This window comes from Pristis pectinata, chromosome 25 (assembly GCF_009764475.1).
Source record: "Pristis pectinata isolate sPriPec2 chromosome 25, sPriPec2.1.pri, whole genome shotgun sequence".
In the NCBI taxonomy this organism is placed as follows: Eukaryota; Metazoa; Chordata; class Chondrichthyes; order Rhinopristiformes; family Pristidae; genus Pristis; species Pristis pectinata.
The window spans coordinates 12,446,008-12,466,881 of record NC_067429.1 but is presented as its reverse complement, the minus strand read 5'-3'; the positions used below and the strand labels follow the sequence as shown (position 1 = coordinate 12,466,881).

Below are 20,874 nucleotides of genomic sequence, written 5' to 3'. Positions count from 1 at the left end.
TAAAATTAATAAATTGAAGTGATCAAAGAAGACAAAAACGTTTTGTTATGATTTTCTCCAAAGGTACTTGCAGGAATGTTCTGGAGGTTAGTCTTCAACCCTTGGATATCCCGGACAACCCTGGAGCATTGGCAACCCCGGGTTCAGTCTAAGTAAAGGGAGATCAACTTAGGCAGCTACCAGAGTTGTAAGCTAAAAACATATTGAAAATCCTTTTGACCAGTTTATTGCAACTGCTATTTTTTGTTTGGAAAGCAAATCTTTTCAAAGACAAGGGAACAACCTTTAACCCAGTGACCTCTTGGCTGTTTCAATGAGTGGTGAGTTTACACACTTGATTCCTGGCCACAGTTAGCAAACTACCACTTTAATTTGCAGATGCAATAGATCCTCACCCAGGCTGGTAAGGACGTTTTTAAATGTCAGTCAGGCTCCAGTGATATCATTAGGACCCATAGGTTATTTTTACCTGAAGCCTTAGTGGGGAGGGTTTGTAGTTTCTTTGCCAGGACAAACTTGCTGGGAGCAGTAGACACTAAAATGCCCTCTGTAGTTGATATGTTTTACAAATATTGCAAGGTTCTCCTGGGCCGAGAGAAGCAGGATTGGCTCTCAATTTCTCATAAGAAAGTTTTGGTCTTCGCTATCCTGGAGATTACCTCTGCTGGCCACCCCACCACTAACAGCAACCTCTCCCCCTTCCCAACACTTCCTATTCCTTCCATCATCAATATTTTTTAAATTGATAAACTGAAGTGATCAAAGAAAATGAAAACATCTTGTTATGATTTTCTCCTAAGTTGCTTGCAAGAGTGTTGAGGAGGTTCCCTTGGATCCCTTTACCTTGAGCAGGGGACAAACACTCACCTTGAGCAGGGAATAAGCCCCATAGTTCAGGGAAGTTTGTGAACAGCACTCTTGCCATTAAAATCATCTGAGATTCCCGGATGGCTAGGATGCTTTCCTGCAGAGAAAAAAATATTCCCAAACCTGATTTTCAGCCATCAGTAGTGATGGAGTTAAGTCTGACAGATTGAGTGATTGCGTGGGATAGTGATTTCAAAGCTGGCATTAGTCAAATGGGAATGTCAGCTGATGAATGGAGTTACCGAAGCTTTGCTTTATCAGCTGCTTCAGTTCTCTCCCCCAAGTGACAGATGCCAGTCACGTTTCCAGAGAAGCCAACCCTGCTGCAACATAATATACAGTAAGGACTGTGCAATTTGGGACATTCCTTACAGGTAGTGCTCTCCCAATCCTGCTGAATTCAATCTCAAGCACAAAATCATGGATGTTTAGCTTAGTCCGGTGATCAATTCATTTAACCAAACAAACAAACAAACAAACAAGCAACAAACAAGATTAACCAAATGCAATTTTAAAAGAATAAATCAAGTCACTTGCCAAGTTCTGTTTTATAATCTAAACATTTTGGATCATTTAGTGAAAACTATCTCCACAAAAATAGAATTCTGTGAATGATAAAAGTAGACTGCACCTTGGAATGACCTTCAGTATTTACTCTACAAATGCTTTGTAAATGTTTGTGGTGTTTCCGGCTTAACCTACCATTTGTAGAAAGTGCTGATAATATTAAGATCACTGAATTGAACCCAAACATTGAAATTTCTTATTTGAAAAAGATGTGGGAAAAAGAAACTTGCATTCATTTCCTTCATATTAAAGATCTGTTGCCCAAAATATGGGATCACATAACTCTAAAGTGCATGAGATTAGATTACCTGGCTGTTCAGCTGTAGGACTGAAGAGCATGAGGGTGGATTCTTACCTATACCAATAGGCTATTGAGCCTCCAGTGAGGGGGAGAGGTAGCTGAGGTGAGGATTGCAGCCCTGTAATTCAGCGCACACTTAAATTAACTGTATATATTGACTACACCACATCAGGGTGTTTGAGATAGGAGAGGTCATCGGACTCACAGCAAACTATCAACTTGGCAGCAAACTTACAATTGTGCTCCAAAGTCAATTTACTCAGAAGGCAGAATCTACTTTAAGAGTGGAGAAAACAGAAATGACAGCAACTTCTCCTAATAAAAGCTGAGCGATTTCTCCCTAAAAAAAATTACAGTGAGTGGAGGATGGTCACATATAAATTATGTGCATAAAATCAGTCTTGGTCACTTGCAGCAGTGTGGTAACCAAATGCAGGACAGGATAACTACTCCATCATCTTCACTCTCCCCGGATCTAGTATTGTCATTACGTGCAACTCGTAATTAATTGATGGAAGTAAAATTAGATGGGCTAAGGGCAATTCTTCCCAGCTGGGTTCCTTTTTCGCTTCCATCCTCAGTCCATCCTTGGCTTACTGCCAGTATGAATGACAGTGATGTTTGCCACTATTTCTGAGAATATGATTTTTCCTACCAGGTTATTAATATTGAGATGTGGAAATCCCAGTGCTTGTCTTTAAAAAGGGAATTTCACACCCCTGAGTTCTTATCGCAAGCGGTGATGGATTAACACACCAATCCCCAACATGTAGATGTTTGAACAAGTGTGTGCACTTGGGCAAGACGCGTCAGAGGGCAGCAAACTGCCACTAATCTGTGATGCACTGAAAATAATTTTTGTAAATGCTTTCCTAAGTTTGTGGCTCTTGACTACTTTAAAGATATCATTGCATTATATTTGAGAAATTATTTTGGACGTGCATCCTTGAATATTCCTTTAATAACCTGTAGAAGTAGTTGCATTCCAAATGAAACAAACTCATTTTAGTTGCCCCATCAGGGGTGAGGGCTAGGCATTTGAAAAAAGGAAAAAGAAAACTATGGTGCCTGGAAATCTGAAATTGAAATCAAAATACAGAGAGCGAGTGAGATTGTGAATGTGAACAGTGAGTTAAGTCACCTTCCTGAGTTACTCCTCAGAAGACCAACCAATTAATTCTGAGTACTATGTGCTTTAATTCACTTATAAGAAAGCAGCAGCTGTGAGTTGTACTCTTCTTTCAAAATTCTGTCCCTTTAAAATCAGATTTGACTCTATTCTAAGTGACTGAAGAAAAATTTCTAAACTTACTATTTTGGTTCCCTCTTGTGGGAGTCAGAACCCCACCCTAGTACTGCTTATCCTTCACTCCTGATTCATCTCAGTGGTTGGGTCAGAGGTCCTCAGAGGCTCCACCTTGTGAATACAGACCCTTTCTTGGAGAGGGTTGTTCCCTGAAGACTTGGGTTATGCATTCCTCATCTCCACCAATCATAGAACAGTACTGGGATAGAGATTGATGGGTCCCAGTACTGCTCTGTCAGACCACCTGCACGAGGAAACATTGTAAAGACCACCAGCGAATAATTCAGTGTAAAGGAACCTTTGAGATAATGGTGTAAATACAAAGATCTGCTTTGTGGCTGATGCACGTTGAATGTTCCTGTGGTCTATGGTCAGGGACACATGAATTTCAATCAGAGCAAGTTGCAGCTGTCTTCTTGGGTGGGGCATTCCCAAACTGCTGAGAGGCCAAGAATGCAAAATAAAATTATGTTCACTTTATAAGAAGTGCAAAATGATGATTTCATTAACTTTAATTTAGTCTGTGGAATCAACACCACACTGCCAATGTTTCATTACTTCCCTAACAATTAGCTGATTTTGCACCATTGCTTAAATATATCGGATTCCCAAATATGGAGTAATGAGAGATTGTTTCCCTGTCTCTCCCACAGTAAGTTGCATAAATTAATGGAAACAAATTGTTAAAATGAAGAATGTTGGCAATGGCACAGAAACAGTTTATATACTGCTGTTCATATTATCAACACGTAAGTGGTCCAGCGAAGATCAGTTATAATGGATAAAAACAAAATCATGCTTGTTTCAACAAACCTTGAGTTTTTCCATCTGGTGCATCCATGAAGACAGGAAGTTTAATTTCTAGGGGAGAATTTTAACTCTCCTGTTTGTTACAGAGAATTACTTCAGCAGTGTGGGTGTGGCTGGATAGAACAAACGTTCCATTCCTGTATCGTCTCCTTTGCAAAGTGACCTACATGGGATCAAACTACTCCTCATCCTGATTATAAGGATCGTGAAGGCAGCCAGCCAATTTAGATGGACTATTGTTGTGAGAAAGGATACAAGAATTTGAAAGAGTTGTTAATGCCTAAAAGGGTAGATAAAAACAATTAGTCATATCTGTAACCGTGGCCTACCACAACCATCTCACAAAAAACATGGGTTGTTTTGGTGACCTAACTCTTTGAATAAAGCAGAATTTAAACATGAAAGTAAGTGAGTACAGTTAGGTTTCGAAAAGCTCTTCATTCATATAATGAAATGGTGTGGAATAATGACTAATCTAGTAATAGTGTACTCCAGTATATTGGGATTTTCCCCATATAATACCTTTCAATGCTACACGTTCTGACCAACCAATGGGACCCTTCATGAACCCATGCGCAATGTTGCCAAGTGCTCCAGTTCCTCCTCATGAATATGTGCAGCCTTATGACTACATCACTGGAGCAATAGCCAGGCACTGAGACACACACTGATCCTTATCTCACTTCCAAGATGTACTCTCAAGGAGGGTAAATCTATGCCATCAGGTGAGGGAGGTAGAAGTGAGTCGGGGATCACCTTTGCACCGATCGTGAATCGAGGCAACACCAACTGGCATTAATATTGCACCTTTGAAATAGAAAAAGGTATCTTGAGGTGCACCACAAGAGTATTATCAGGCAAAATGAATAACGCTATATTTTCAAATAAGTGGCCAAAGCCTTGCTCAAAGAGCTAGGTTCTAAGTCACCTCTTAAAGGAGAACTGAGGTGGATAGAGGTAGCCAGGTTGGGAGAGGGAATTCCAAAGCATAGGTACTTTTCATGTGAAGGTAACCCAACAGTGGCTGGGCAAAGCAGATCAGAGGCACACAAGATTGGAGGACAGCAAAGATCTTAGTGAATTGTAGCAAAACAAAACAACTGCTGGAAGAACTCAATGGGTCAGGCGGCATCTGTGGAGGGAAGTGGACAGTTGACATTTCGGGTTGAGACCCTTCATCTGAAGTCCAGCAACGTCGACTCTCCATTTCCCTCCACAGATGCTTCCTGAATCACTGAGTTCCTCCAGTAGCTCGTTTTTGATCCAAATTCCAGCATCTGCAGTATCTTGTGCCTTGGAGAATTGTAAAATGGAAGATGTTACAGAGAAAGAAAGGGTCAAGATCATGGAGGGATTTGAGCACAGAACTGGGGTTTTATTTAGTGATACTGTGTAGGAGGCAAGCAAATACCAGGGCACGCCCTGATTTAAGCTGTAGGAAAGGTGGATAGACTTTAAAAGTAGTTGAGGACACATCACACAATCAGAGTTCCAACGGATGGCATTGACATTCAACACTGGACTGTTAACATTTTTCCAAAGCTTTTGATTTTAATCTCATGACTCATCCACAGATAAAATCATATGGGGGAGGGGAGACAAATATACTGTTGCTAAGACAACAGCCAAAATAACATGTCAACAGGGTGGAAATGACTAGAAAGTTTGAACAGAGTGAGCATTCTTCGGCATTTTACTGCTATTAGCATCTGTTTTGCCCAAAACTTCCCAGAGAATTTCCCTCTTGTTGTTAGTGAAATGTAGAAAACTGCTCATTACAATGTGGGCAAATTGCCAGCAGAACTCCAGTGAAAAAAAATAGAGCAGAGAGCTGTTTTGGGAATTTTAAAACACGCCCGTGCTATGTTGCCAGTTGTCACAGTATCCCCTGTGCCGGGGGAAGTCAGGATCCTAGCCTGGAATCACTTCCCAGGACATATTCCAAACTCTGTGTGTGTGTGTGTGTGTGTGTGTGTGTGTGTGTGTGTGTGTGTGTGTGTGTGTGTGTGTGTGTGTGTGTGTGTGTGTGTGTGTGTGTGTGTGTGTGTGTGTGTGTGTGTGTGTGTGTATGTAACTTAAAATCAGCAAGCTTCTTCAAAATGCTTCATTTAAAGGAGCAATGATCCCAAATTTACTGGACAAATGGAGCTTTCGAGGCAGTCCTTTCAAAAGCTGTCCCGAGGCCCACTGGGAGTTTTCCCTGCGGTAGAGGTGTTCACTGCTCTGAAGCTGGCTGCCATGGAGCAGATTTTGAAGGAGCTCTGCACATTTTCCAAAAGATTAGTTCCTCTTTGGTCTTGCATTTAGTTCCATTGTAAATACAGGCAGTAGTTTCCATGTATACAATCATTTGAAAGGTTACACAATACTGTTGGAAAAGTATCACTCTTTCAAATAATCTTTAAACATTACAGATAAGTTACTAAAATCCAAACTCGAATTTCAGACACACATATCAATGTACAATATATTCTGATGCAGGGTCCTGAACCGAAACATTGACTATCCCTCTACATCCGCTGATGCTGAGTTCCTCCAGCAGTTTGTTTTTTGCTCCAGATTACAGCATCTGCAGTCTCTTGTGTCTGCAACGAACAAAATATGTTGCAGTGTTTTTGTTTGGTGTATACAACCAGAGATAAATTCTCTAAGATAGTCCCAGAAGTTCTTCAGCACTTGGAGAGGTGTGTTTAGCAGGCAATATGCTTTAGACCCAATGCACATTATGTGCAAGGGTCTGCTGCTGCAATATTCTACTGTATATGGGGTCCAAGTACAGTAAGAGAATAGGCCTTGAATAGTTAATGCACACAGAGGGCTTTATGCTCCTTATTCCACCATTGTTGAGTGAGCAGAAGAAAACAAGTACTAATCCACCGTCACTTCTGGTTATGGGTCACGGTGGGGTGGGTGCAGTGGAAAGGAGAGAAATCCAGAGTGGGAAGAGGGAAGAGTCAAGGCATCAGTGGATGAGGGAGATGTAATCCCAAGTCAAGCATTGGTTATGAATGGTTGCTGCGGGGATGTTGGGCGGTCATGGTCATTATCATCAGAATCACAAATCAGATGTGCTGGTGGAGCAGTGAGTTAGTGACATCTCAAAGGACAGTTTCAATAAGGGGAAAATTTTTAACTTTTGAAGGGTACTTACCTGCAGTCAGTTCCCAGTGTCGGAACCCAATGGGCTTAGACGGATCCCTTTTAAACCTCAGTGAAGCAGGTCGCATATTTTTTATTGAACCTCGTCTCAACATGAATGCATCATGCAAAATGTAGTATATCACAGCAAATATCAGAGTGCCACTAATTGTAAATACATAAGTAAATTCAAGGCATAGATAGGGTAGACAGTCAGAATCTTTTCCCCAGGATAGAAATGTCAAACACCAAAGGATATGCTTTCAAGGTTAGAGGGGGCAAGTTTAAAGGTGGTGTGAAGGGCAAGTGTTTTATGCAGAGAGTGGTAAGTGCCTGGAATGGGTTACCAGAGGTAGTAGTGGAAGCAGGCAGTTTGGTGGAGTTTAAGAGGCTTTTAGATAGACACGTGAATATGTAGGGAATGGAGGGATATGAATGATACACAGAAGGAGGATATTTAGTATAAATTGGCATCAAGGTCAGTACAGCATCGTGGGCCAAATGGCCTGTCCAGTACTGTACTATGTTCTATGACACAAATAGAGCAAAATCTCAAACTTCGAGGTAGAGACAGCAAATCACTGATCATGTCTTCCAACTGATTTTCCAATGAAATTCTACAAAGTAGCACACATGAAAGTTGAGGCATGCCATGGAATTTTTAGACTACAATCCTTTATTTCTGCCACTTTACTTTCCATTGACTACTTTGATCAGAAGGTGAGTGGACTGCATTGTGAAATGAGCTCAGTTCAAACCCAACAGTGCAAAGGAACTTGGTTACAATCAATAGAGGAATTGCTTTATTACATTTGTCTGCTTTGAGTTTCACTCTAGCATGGGCATTTTAGCCATGTCTCTTAAAGAGTGTGTAGTTAAAATGGTGCTGGAAGTTGGAATGTACATTCCCTCTGTGGTTAACTTGGTTTCTCATACCCTCAACTTGTGATTAGTTCTTTGCAAGTAGTTAATGTTAATCTCTCTGTGTGTGCATAGCACTGAAGCCATTTATTTTATGGTTTAATTCGAAGTGTGAGGGGAAGCTGCGGAAAAACAAAATAAAATCTAATTGTTGTAAATTGGGACAATATTAGGCAAAGCATCTGTCTTTTATTAAATACCAGCTCCAACAGACTTGCTTATAGGACACTCCCCACGTCACATTTCTCTCTCCAACATTCTTTGCTGAATGTATTGTGCAGATTTATTTTTCTTTTGCATTTTTTCTATGTATCCTCCCCAGCAATTGCCCTCCTCCAGCCGAAATGGAGGGATTGTTCCGTGACTGGCACCAACTCCATACCCTGGTATGATGGGAGGAAGTGTTGGACATTGTCCAGAATCCTACTCCCATGGCATGGAATACTGATTGGTATGTCAGTCTCCAGCTAGATGCCTGGTTTAGGACTGTCAAAACACTTCCAATTGTAGGCAAGAGTTTCCAGCCGAAACATAAACCTTGACTTCAAGCTTGTATCTTCTGGGAGGAAAACAGGTTGAATTTGGATGCCAATTCATAAATTTAGTAGATACAATTTTTGACTTTAATTGAGAATTACCTTGATTCAGGAGACACTCTCTCATCTGAATCAGAAGATCAAGTGTTTGAACCATACTCTTAAGACTTAAAGATATAGACACAGTGACAGCCTGTTTTTGAGAGGTCAAAATGAGGTAGATAGAAATGATCCCATGACTTCATTCAGATCAGCATGTCATGTTGTGCTAACTACCATATCCCACCAACATTATTGATGGAATTTACTTCATTGCCATTTGTAGGGCCTTGCTGTGTGCAAATTGGCTACTTTGTGTTCCTGAGTTAAAGCAATGACCATTGTCAAAAATAATTTCATTAGATGGAAGATACTTTGGGATATCCAGAGGTTTAGAAAGGCAAATTTAGTGTGTTTTGTCTGCTTTTAGTCCTGCATTACAAAGTACCTGGGCGCAGCACAGTGCAGACAACCTAGGTAATGTTCATTGTTTTCAGACCTGAAAGACCAGACGACTGAAACTGTTGGGATCCTTGGCTGACTTCAAATCCAAGACCCATATGGAGCCGAACTAGAAATGGCCTCATATTTAATCTGCTTTTCTCAAGTGAGAGGCTGCTTAAAAATCCATTGTGGCAACCCCATTCAAATGTTGAAGTTCAAATTAGGAAAAATGCCACAGCCAACTGTTGGCCCATACAAGTCCCTCTTATGAAATTGGTTTCCCTCCCCTCCTGCCTGCCTAACGCCCAGCTAGGCCCAACCTTCTAGCACAGGAGCCAGCCCATTTTGTACCATATCATGTGCTAAACGTAAACAGGAGTAAGGACAAAGGATCCTCAAACTGGCTTCTATTTTCAGTAATATGATCTTGACTGATCTTAATGTCTCAAGTCCACTTTAATATCTCATCCCCATATCACTTGATTGAAAGTCCAAAAGCCTATTGATCTTGAATTTACTTGATAAGTGAATTTCCATAGAAAGATTTCCAAAGATTTCTACCCTCTGAATAAAGGCATTTCTTTTCATCTTAGTCCTGAATGATCAACCTCTTATTCTGAGACTGTGCCTCTTAGAGTTAAATTTTCCAGCCTCAGGTTGCAGGTTCTCTCCACCCATCCTGTCAATGCCCTTCAGATACTTGTAAATTCCAATGAGATCATCAATTGTTCTTCAGTGAGTGTGGGACAATCTTTCTCAGTCCTTCTTCATAGGACAATGCAGATAGTCCAGGTGCAATGGTTCCATAGATTGTCATCTGAATTTAAGTGGGGACTTCTTTCCTGCCATTTCCCTTCATTCTCTTTTACCTCTAGTTTCACTTATGGCACTTGTTGAGGCCAGAGATCATCCAAGCTGTTTATGGTTTGAATTAACTTTGATTTGACAGTTATTCAATACAACCACTGGATTGTAAATTCAAAGCAGCTCATTGCTAAAAGAACCTATGACTCCCTCATCCCTCCTCCAGATCTCTAGGCACGGTTGCTCATCAGTTAGTGGAGTAGAAATATGATGCTTTAGGCTATTAAAATTCACTTTAGTTCTCAGGGATTGAATATTCTCAATGCCCAGGTATTTATAAAATAAGCTACTTGACTGAAGGCCATATCCCTCATCTGACTCATTCAAGGAAAAGCAAAAGGGTATTATCCTCTTAGTTAGACTAAGATAATTGTATGCGTCAGACATTGTTTGAACCTCTTAAGGTTTCCTAGATGAGCAGAACAAAACATCTCTCCTACAGTGGCATCTATGTTGTGTCACTTTCTAAATGAGTTTCCTAGCACTGCTTAACAGGAATTGATTTTTTTTATACTTAGTTGTCAGACGTGGGCAAGCTGGCAAAGGCAACATTTAATGCCCATTCTTAAATACCTCCTCCTTACTGCAGTCAATGTGGTTAAGGAATTGCTGCTGTGTTGTCAGGGGTGTCCAGTATTTAGGCCTTTTGATATTGAAGGAAAGACTTAATTGTTAACTAAATATGTTCATGCTAAATATGAGTATTCTCAGGCTTATCCACCATATCTCTTTAAGCATGGAAAATACTGCTTTCCCTGTATTCACATGTATGCTAGCATTGCGATCCTACTGGATAGCGTGTGGCTTATCTGTTTCTTAAACGATAGCTTTACAGGCATTCAGTTTGCACCAAGAGTTTAAAGACTCAACATATGAATAAATTACCTGCAAGACAACACTCTATCTCTTTGGATTTATATATACTTTGTCTTAATACATCCTGAAGATATTACATCCACTGCTGTTTTCATTTATTCCCAATTAATTCCTTGGATTTTTTTTTCCCTTTCCTCTTTATGGTCTCCTGACTTAAAGCCCCATGTTTCACTCAATCCCATCTTGGTCTGGAGCTGAGTCCTGTGACTCTGCTGTTGAAGATGGTTTTCCCTCAGATTTTCCTCCAAGTCATTAAACCATTTGCAGTGTCTACCTGGGAGCAATCAGTGCCTCAATCCTACATTCTCCCATTCCATGGCATGACATAACTGTTCCTGCACTAATTCCACTTTGCTGTCCAGCACCATGCTCTGCACTACCAATCCCATTCATCCGTAGTTAGAATTCCGGTGGCATTGTCTTTCTAACAGAATAAATTCAATTGCATCAACAATGGATCACAAAGCAACAAACTTTAATCCAATAATGATTGCAGAGAAAGTTCTTCCCAGATAATGGTTGCAATGTATAATCTCATGGCAGTTGAGTCAAATAGAGATATATTAAAAGAAAATGCTGCAGATATTGGAAATATGAAACGTATAGAGTTGATATTCAGGACAAGACCTTTCAATAGACCTAATAAATGGTCATTTGCTTGAAACATTGACTTTGATTCTCTCTCCACAGATGCCTCCTAACTTGCTGAGTATTTCCAACATTCCCTTCTTTTTTTTATGGCATTGATGTATTTACAGGGATGCTTGATAAATGATGAGGGAAAAAACAGTGCAAGAGCATGTAATGAGGATTTTTTTTCTTGAAAATGACATACTTACTATGGCACAGAAGGAGGATATTCAGCCCATCGGCTCCACATCAGTTCCAAGAGGAACAATCCCATCCATCCCAATTGCCCCTTTTTTTATTTTCTCTTGAGCCCCTGCAACTTATCACTTATCGCCCTCCTTTTGATTCTTTTTGCCACTTACAAACACTAAGGGGTATTTTTTACAGTAACCAATTAATTTACCAGCACAGCTTTGGGTTGTGGGAGAAAACTGGAGCATTTGGCTGAAACCCATATTGTACATACTCCACACGGTACCTATCAGGATCAAACCCAAGTCCCTCGAACTGTGAGGAAATAGAGCTAACTGCTGCACCACTGTGCCCCATTTCTAAAAGTGACACAAGGAAAAAGAATGCAAAACAAGTGCACTGCCAAGGATATTAGTGGAGGCAGATTCAATTGCAGCATACAAAAGGATGCTGGACCGACATCAGAAAGGGCTGTGGGGAAAGGATCGAGAAGTGGGATCAGCTGCATTGCTCTTATGTAAAGTTGATATAGACTCTACAGGATGAATGGCCTTCTCCTTTTCTGTAACTATTCTGTGATTCTACGTCAAAGAACAGAAGAGGTTTAGATGAAGAAGGATGGAAGGATATGTGAGTAGAGTGTAAACATTAGCATAGATTGGGCCAAATGGAAAGCTACTGTGAAGCAAATTCCACATAATTCCATGCTAAACGCCAGGATGAATTCATTGCAGCTACAGGAATGTGATAGTTTTATTTAATTTGATTCAGAGCTACAAAATTCCTCTCAACAGTTAGCCTAAATGCTTGGAAAGGAATTTCCTTGGTATCAGGTAATGTTGGGGAGGCTCCCTGACTCACCATTCCTTCTTAGTTGTTGCACCTGGGCATTGTGGTCAGGGCTTCTTCCTGCACCATTGACTCAATCCCAAAGAACATATTGCATTACCTTTTATAATAACCCCCTGAGGTTCAATTCCAACAAAAGCTTTTGTGTGAGTTTTAAGTTTAACTAGCAAGTTTAAAATTGGCCCTTCTCAACCACATGGAGCATTAAAAGCAATTTTCCAATCTACTTTTGGCTTTTCGAGAACATAGATATTTCACATTCCCTAGCCATGGTATTTTGCAACCACACAGACAGTAATTGCAATATCGGTACTTGTTTATGCCTTTTATGGAGATATCTTTAAAAACTCTCAGCTGTGGAGATTCCAACGTTTCACTTAATGATTGTTCCACACTCTCTTATTAATTGATTCCATTTATATATTTCACCAACGCCTTTAATTATCTTTGGAGAGTGCAGGGAATAAACCCAGTATTTTCTCAATGATCAACATGGCAGTTAAATCCAAAAGTTAAACGTCACTTCTCGATCTTAGCATATAATATTCCTCCACAGTTCTTATTGCAACATCAGAGCCAAGATCTTTGAAATATTGTGCAAGCTTTTCCATCTTAAACTTCTGCCAAAGTAAAAACAAAATTGTTTAAAATACAAAGTGGAAAACATCCAGGTCACACATCAAATTATGACAACGAGTCTTTGGATGAAAAACTTCTCGACCCTATCATTCTATATTTGTGCTGTGGATCACATTACAGTACTTGATGGTTGTCATCAGAGGGCACCAGCAAGCTATTCAAAGACCTTTGCAATTGTAATGGTTCTGGATGTAACCGAACTACAGGTTTAGACGGAAGACTCAACACATCAAATAGCTAAATAGTTATATAGCCTTCAAGAACTTTAAACATATGCAATTTTAAAATAATTGAGCCAGGTTTTTAATGTCCTTAAAATGGTAAAATCTGCAAGAACATCTGTAATTATCCCATCACTTTCATATTTCACAGTAAGTGCAAAGGAGTCAGATCTCAACCGGACACTGGAATACACAGAAAACAGGAGAACTTATTCCAGATGGGTGACTCATTGGTTGCAGTATAACTCCATCTCAGTGGAAATTAGGAATAGTTGCATGTTCAATGTTCCAGGTTTTTTTTATATTGTAAGGAGCATGCAGACAATTCCAAACTAGTTAGACTCAAAATTAAGAATTGGGCAAGCAGAGAGCTCCACTGTGGCTTTCTGGAGCACTAGCTATCGGAATGGGCAGCAGGCCGTATCATTTGTTCTGCTCACTCATCTCTAGATTCCACAGATGTTTACTGGCCAGAGTCAAATACCTGCAGCAGATTTGTGCACTCCATCAGTTAAGAACTACAGGAATAATGGAGTAAACCAGACAATGTTTACATTATTTCTTTAGATTCTGCATGAAAAATGTATATCTCCTAATCTGTGAAAGCCTTGCTGGAATATTTCACACTGACAAGCCGTAGATATTCGGTTTAGCTTCTGACTGCTTTCTGGAGATTAAAACAAACTATGTAGATAGGGTAGATAGTCAAAATCTTTTTCCTATGGTAGGGATATCAAAAAAAAGAATGCATAGGTTTAAACTGAGAGGAAGGAATTTTAAAGGGTATCTGAGGGGGTAAGTTTTTTTACACAGAGTGGTTGTTATCTGAAATACGCTGGTGGTGGAATTAGATACAGTTACTATGTTTAGGAGACATTTATTCAGGCACTTAAACAGGCAAGGCAAGGAAAGATACAGTTCTAATGCAGGTTAATGGGATTAGAATAGATGGGCAAAAATGTTGGCATGGATGTGGTGGGCCAAAGGGCCCACTTCTGTGCTGTACACCTCGATGACTCATCCTCATCTCACGAGTTAGCAGTTCTGAGCAACAAACAACCAATTCCATTTAAACAGGGGCAACCGTGAATGGAACATGGTGCTAAGTTCAGACCTGGGCCGTGGGTTTTGGATGACTTCAAGCCAATGGAGCATTGCATAAGAGAGGCCAGCCAGAATAATCAAGAACTGAGGGAACAAAGGCGAGTTGAGGGTTTCAACAGCAAATGAACCAATGCAGGGTCAGAGACTGGCAATGTTACTTGAGTGGAAATATGTGGTCTTTGTAATGGCATCACTATATAGTCTATAGGTCATCTTGGGTCAAACACCACAAGAAGGTAGTGAACAGTCTAGTTTGATTTCAGACAGTTGCCAGGCAGAGGGACAGAGTCAGTAACTGGGGAACAGAGCTTAACCAGCACAACCTCCCAGGCACAAAGGATGGTCAGTGTGCAGAATGGGGCAATCTGCATTAAGTGCATCGGCAAAGTACAGTATATTGGGTTTACTAAGTGAATCATGCTCCAAGGAGGGGAGAGGAAAGACTGGATTATGAGTAATGTCAGTCTGATTGAGTTGCCAGCTGATGGCCCATCAAAAAAAGTACTGCTGTACTGGGTTATAGAGAGACAACCAGGCAAAGAGGGGTGCAAGGTGCGAGGTAGGATGGCAAATGTGTGGCTGCAGAGAATGAGAAAGAAAAGGCAAATGAAGATTACTAAATTGACTGAATGAATGACATGCTCAGTCAAAAATACCAAATATCTTAATAATGATGGCCGTGAAAACAGACTGTCATAAAAACCTGGAGACACAAGAGATGCTAGAATCTGGAGCAACAAACCTATCCAGTTCAGTCATGTCCTTCATTGGAGGAAATCTGCCATTCTCACCCACTCCAGTGTAGAAATCACTCCAGATCCGGACCCTGTGGTTGACTTGAAATGCCATCTGAAGTGGTCAGCCAAGCCATTCAATTGTACCAGTATTGCGACATTCAAATAAAAGGAATAAAACTGGATGGACCACCTGGCATTGATGTAGGCCCCAGATTCAGACATGGTAAAGTCGCTTCCAGACCAACCAACCATGTAGAGTCCTCCTCAAAAACATCTGGGGACTAGTGTCTAAACTGGGAGAGCTGTTCTACAGCAGGGCCAAGCTACAGCATGACACAGTCATATTCACAGAATCATAACCTGCAGACAATGTGCCCGACTTTTCCTTCATAATCCCTGGGTTCGTATTGTCCCACCAACAGGGTAGATCCATTAGAGGTGGTGGGACAGGCCGGCCCCACCCATACAGTTGTCAATGGAGTCCTCAATATTGGGTCTAGACTCCATGTCAAATGGCATCAAGTCAAACAAGGGCAAGGAAACCTCCTTCTGATTGCCATCCGTTGCCTTCCCTCAGCCGATGAAGCACTGCTCCTCCATGTTGAACAATGCTTGGAAGAATCAATGAAAGAAGGAAAGACACAAAATACACTCTTGGTGTGGACTTCAATAACCATTGAAGAATGGCTTGATCGCACCACCTCAATCCAAGCTGGCTGAGTCCTGAAGGATATAGCTACTGGACTGAGTCAGTGTCAGGTAGAAAGTGAACAAATGTGAGCAATAAACTTGACCTTGTCCTCACTATTCTAAAAGTCCATGGCAGCTCTGGTAGAAGTGACCATTGTACGGACTTTGTGGAGACAAATTCCCAAGTTCCTACAGAGGACAGCCTCCGTAGTGTCATATGGCTCTACAAACTTGCTAGATGGGATAGTCTCAGAACAGCACTGCCTGCAGGTTGCCTTTAAGTTGTGCATCATCCTATGTTCTTCATCGCTTGTCCTTATCGCTATATCGCAATATATTGCTGGTTCTTCATCATTGCTGGATCTAACTCCTGGAACACCCTACCCAATGGCACAGAGGAAGTACCTTCACCAGAAAGACTACAGGGAATCAAAAAGACTCATTACGTCAATTGCTCATTACCACCTTCTCAAAGGTAACTAGGTCAGGGTAACAAAAGATGGTGCTGCTCACACCCTAAAAATGAACATGAAAAGAAATTTCAATTCAAAGCCTCCACCCCACCACATTTGCCAGCTCAATACCCACTAATACTAGGAACCCAGAAGTAGTGGTGGACCCTGGGGTACTGATGGCAAAACCCATGGTTGGTTAAATTTTAGCCTGTAAATGGTCTCCATCCCTTCATAAGCGCCTCTACTATCCTATCTCCCGTCAGTCACCATGAAAGTGCTCACTCAGCTTTTGTAGGACTTTCAGTCTGCCAATGAGTCAGGAGGTTTCAGGTTCAAGTCCCCTTCCAGAAACCTGAACACAGAAATCTTGGCTGATGTTTCTGTACAACACTTTTGTACAGTGCTGCACTTTTAGAGATGTCCTTAGGATTAGCTATTAAACTGGACCTCCTGCCATCACAAGTAAATGTCAAAGACACAATGGCACAATTTTGGAGAAAGGTGGTGTCCTGGCAAAGTTTATCCTTCAATTAACATCATTAAAAGCAGATTATCTGTCCAATATCAGGTAATTGTTTGTGGGAACTTGTGCATAAATTGAGTGTAATTCTTACTCTATTATGAAAGTGACTACACTTTAGAAGTACTTAACTGACTACAAGGTGCTTTGGGATTTTCTGTAGCCTTCTTGTGGAAATACAAACTTTTCTTTCAACAAAATTTCATACATTCCACTGGGTGTCACTGCCCCTGTAAATGGGCTCCATGCTGTTTTGTTGCCTCAGTGGCAGTTGTTACTGGTGCTGGAGATCAAGGTGGACATCCTGGCCAATATAAACAGTGAGAAATTGGACTGATATCACAGTGGGGGAATCTCCTTTCTCCCAGGTCTTGGACAATCCAGTTAATCAGGATACAGGAAGTGGAAATTCAAAAATAATGCTTTTCAGTCCCTCTACAAGGATATTTGCAGTACAAACTGTGAAATTCCCTTTCATTTGGATGAAAGTTAAGACAACTGTTTTAAAAACTTTTGCTCAGTCTGTGCAGCATGTGTGTTTGATTACAGCTGAGCCCACAGATCCAGTTCCTCCTGCTGCCAAATTAGTTGTTCGAGTACAATAAATAACATGGTAACACCACACCACATCTCTGCACATAGATGTTCTGAAACAGTTTGATCAAACACAGATGGGGGTGGGATTTTCCCATCAGTATAATGCAGTCATTGGCAGTAAACCTGGTCCCGCCTACCCTGGGGAAAATCCCACCCCAAGTTGTGTGGAAATTACTTTGTAAACCTCCTTTAATATTTAGTTTAGACTCCTTATATTACACACTCTTTATATTTGATGAAGGTCAGAGATTTTGTCTGAAGCATTTACTTAAGGCTACATCACAAAAGAAAGAACATTAATGTAGACTCTGAGAACCTGGATTGCAGAGCACCATATTTCTCGTGCTCTGTGCCATTTCAGTGATAAATAACCATTTAAAAGATTTTGGACAATAAACTCCATAATTTTCATTCAATATCCTCTTTGCATCTGGTATTATAACATACAACGGACGCTGAAATGCAAAGAGGTATTTGAAGGCTTGCAACAAACTCCTGGAACCATAACCATCCCACCACATACCCTACCACCTGATCAACTTACACTCAATCTCCAAGTTCGCAATCTCACCTCCCCCCAGCACCACCTCTACCCAAAAGCTCCTACCTACCAATCACTCCTCCCAACCACCCACTGCCTGCTCCTCCTGCAAGACCACTGAACCCTCCCAGCCACCACTTCTCAAATACCAACACCTTTCTATTGACTACCAGTCCTACCTCTTGATTACCAGTCCTACCTCTTGATTACCAGTCACCTCTGATTACTAATCCAACAACCCACCAATCCTGGTCAAATGAATCTTTTCTCAATGAGCAGCCCCAATCTTCCTTCCTTTGACTCGATCCCTCTCCCCCAACACCTCCCAGTCCCAAACCCCACAACAGAAGTTTCTCACTTCCTTTGCAAGGGGAAGGGCTTGACCATTTAGTAGAGGAAATATCTTTGGCCTCACAAGCTACTAAATTTCCCTGCAGAGAGTCTGCAAATAAAAATGTTTATTGCCCACCATGAACTGGCTACTGAATTTACTTTTACAAAAGCTGACTAGTTCTTAAAAAGGTTTTATGCAGACCTTAAGATGTGTCAAACCACTTCACAGGCTAGAAAGTACATATGAAGTGTGGCACTCAGGAAGCTAAAAACTGTAGTTGCTAAAAGGTTGCAATAAAAACAGTATATGCTAAAAATGCTCGATAGGGTAACTAGTATCAGTGGAGAAAAAAAAGGTCAATGTTTCAGGTTGATAACTTTTCATCAAAAGCAAGAAAAATAACAGTTAGACCATACACAATAAGGCCCCCTAGGTCACGTATTCAGCTTTGGCTCAAAGGAAAGGATCTTCTTCAGGCTGCCTTACAGCTCCAGTGACCTTGGTTCGGTACTAACCTCTGATTCTGTCTGTGCACAGTTTGCATGTTCTTCCTGTGTGTTTGCCCTCTTAAGTGCTCGAGTTTCCTCCCACATCTCAAAGATGGCAGCTTAATTTGTTATTGTAAATCACTCCTAATGGAGGAGAACCAGGTGGCTGGAGTTGATGTGAGAGTGAATAGGTTGCCAGGAAATGTGATTAGTGGAATTGCACTGAGATCTGGCATAGACTTGATGGGCTGAACAGCTTCTTTCCAGTAGGAAATATGAAATATGAATATTAAACAGCAATGAGATTAGTGACCAGATAATATGTTGTTAGTGGCACTGGATAAGTGACAAATGATCCCCAGGACCTGAGAACTCTACTGGTCTCTTTTGAGTATTGACACAGCTTGAGAGACAAACAGAACCTCAGTTTAATGTGTCACCTGAAAGCTGACACCTTCCAAGCTACTACACTGAAATGTCACTCCAGAATATTTGCTCAGATCTCTGGAATGCATCTTAAATGCATTCCTCCCAAGTTAGCAATGAGGTTTCAACTGCAAAGCCAGGGCTGCTACTACGCATTTTGCTCAATGTGTTCTCAATGAATTCTGCTCCCCATGCTGAAAGTCTGCTTGTCCTACTGATCAAGCATCAGGAAATCCTTGCCTGAAAATTCTTCCATGCATGGAATCCCTGGGCTACTTTGTGACTTTTTTCCCCCTGGGAATACATTGTCTTCTGATTCCTGATTATCAGACAGATAATTCAGGCAGCTGAAATATAATGGGTGCAGATCATTTTTGATCATTTCTGTGGATCGTAGTTGGGTAATTTTTTTTTCATCTGTGCAAGATCATGATAGTTTAGATAGTATAAACAGAGGGAATCTGATTCCATTAGCATATGATTAAAGGACAGGAAACAGGTTTAAATTTTGAGCAAAAGATACAAGGAGGATGTGAGCAAAAGAAATTTACATGGAGAGTATTTATGAAGTGACATTCAATTATTGTACGATGGTGGAAACAAGATTAAACAATGCCTTCTAGAGGGAATTGGATAGGAAGTTAAGAGAGAAGGATTTGAAGGGCTGGGCAATGGACTGACAAGATTGCTTTATTTTGACCTGGCAGACCTGATGGACTGAATGGTCTTCTCTGCCTTAATAGTTCTATGAATCTTCTTCTATATGGTAGTGACAAGCAATAGCAGATAAGGTTAAGGTGAAAATAATATGTTGAGGTTTAAAGGTCTGTTGTCTGATTTTGTGCATTGCTTCACTACCCTATGATATGCAAGTTCAGGGCAGGAATTTGCAACATAGCTCATTGACTGCTCTTCTCTATAATTTGGCACATCCTTGATGCCCCCTCTATTCAATGACTAGGTACTTCTTCCATATCCCATTCAATATGTTCCAATATTTACACTGCTGGCAGAAGGCTGGAGCCCTGGGACTCAGTGGTCAGTCCTTTGACCAAATGTATGTTGGACACTGATGTTGCAAATCAGATTTTGCACCATTGACTGTCAAAGTGCTTGACTAATGTTGAACTGTTGGAAGAAAATCATACAGAGATTGATGATTTTGCTTGGATACAGTCTCTCCTTCCTTATAAAGGGTTGTGATGTCATGGGATTTTGGGGGACCTCCAAGAACGACACTCATTCTGCTAGTTATGTTCTAGTTCCAGTGGAGAGGCAAATGCTCAGTCTTGTATGGGTCCTATATTCCTGAGGGGCACTGTTTCAATATAGGGCGGAGCAGCTATTTCACCATGATAGTTGCGCTGCTCCTAGCATTGCTGCTACAAGCCCAATAGAAAGGAGAGAGTGCATAATGCTGGCAAGGTATAGATCTCTTATCTGTAGGGTTAAAGTTCTTGAGATCACTTTGATACCACCTGAAAGCTTTGGTGGGAATATCTGGAAATGGATTTTGAACTGAATTCTTCACTCGTGCACAATTTCCATGGTATAAATGGCTTTTCTATCTCCATTAAAAATGGGCACATATCCTTTCATCCCTTTCTCTTTGCATGAATATGAGGTTTAAAAAAAAACAATTATAGGATCTACACTGGAGAGGTGGAACACAAGATATTACAGGCCAAGTTCATTGGACCACTGGTTCAGATGTAGTGGGATACCCCCTGCCAATCTTTGTACCATTCTGCTACTTTGCGCTCTTCATCGTATTTATTATTA

General features: G+C 40.9%; 1 protein-coding gene across 1 annotated transcript in view; it reads left to right on the top strand.

Moving 5' to 3' along the window:
- The window catches only part of LOC127583123 (caveolae-associated protein 1-like), a 60,779-nt gene that overhangs the window by 35,548 nt on the left and 4,357 nt on the right, over nt 1–20,874 (top strand).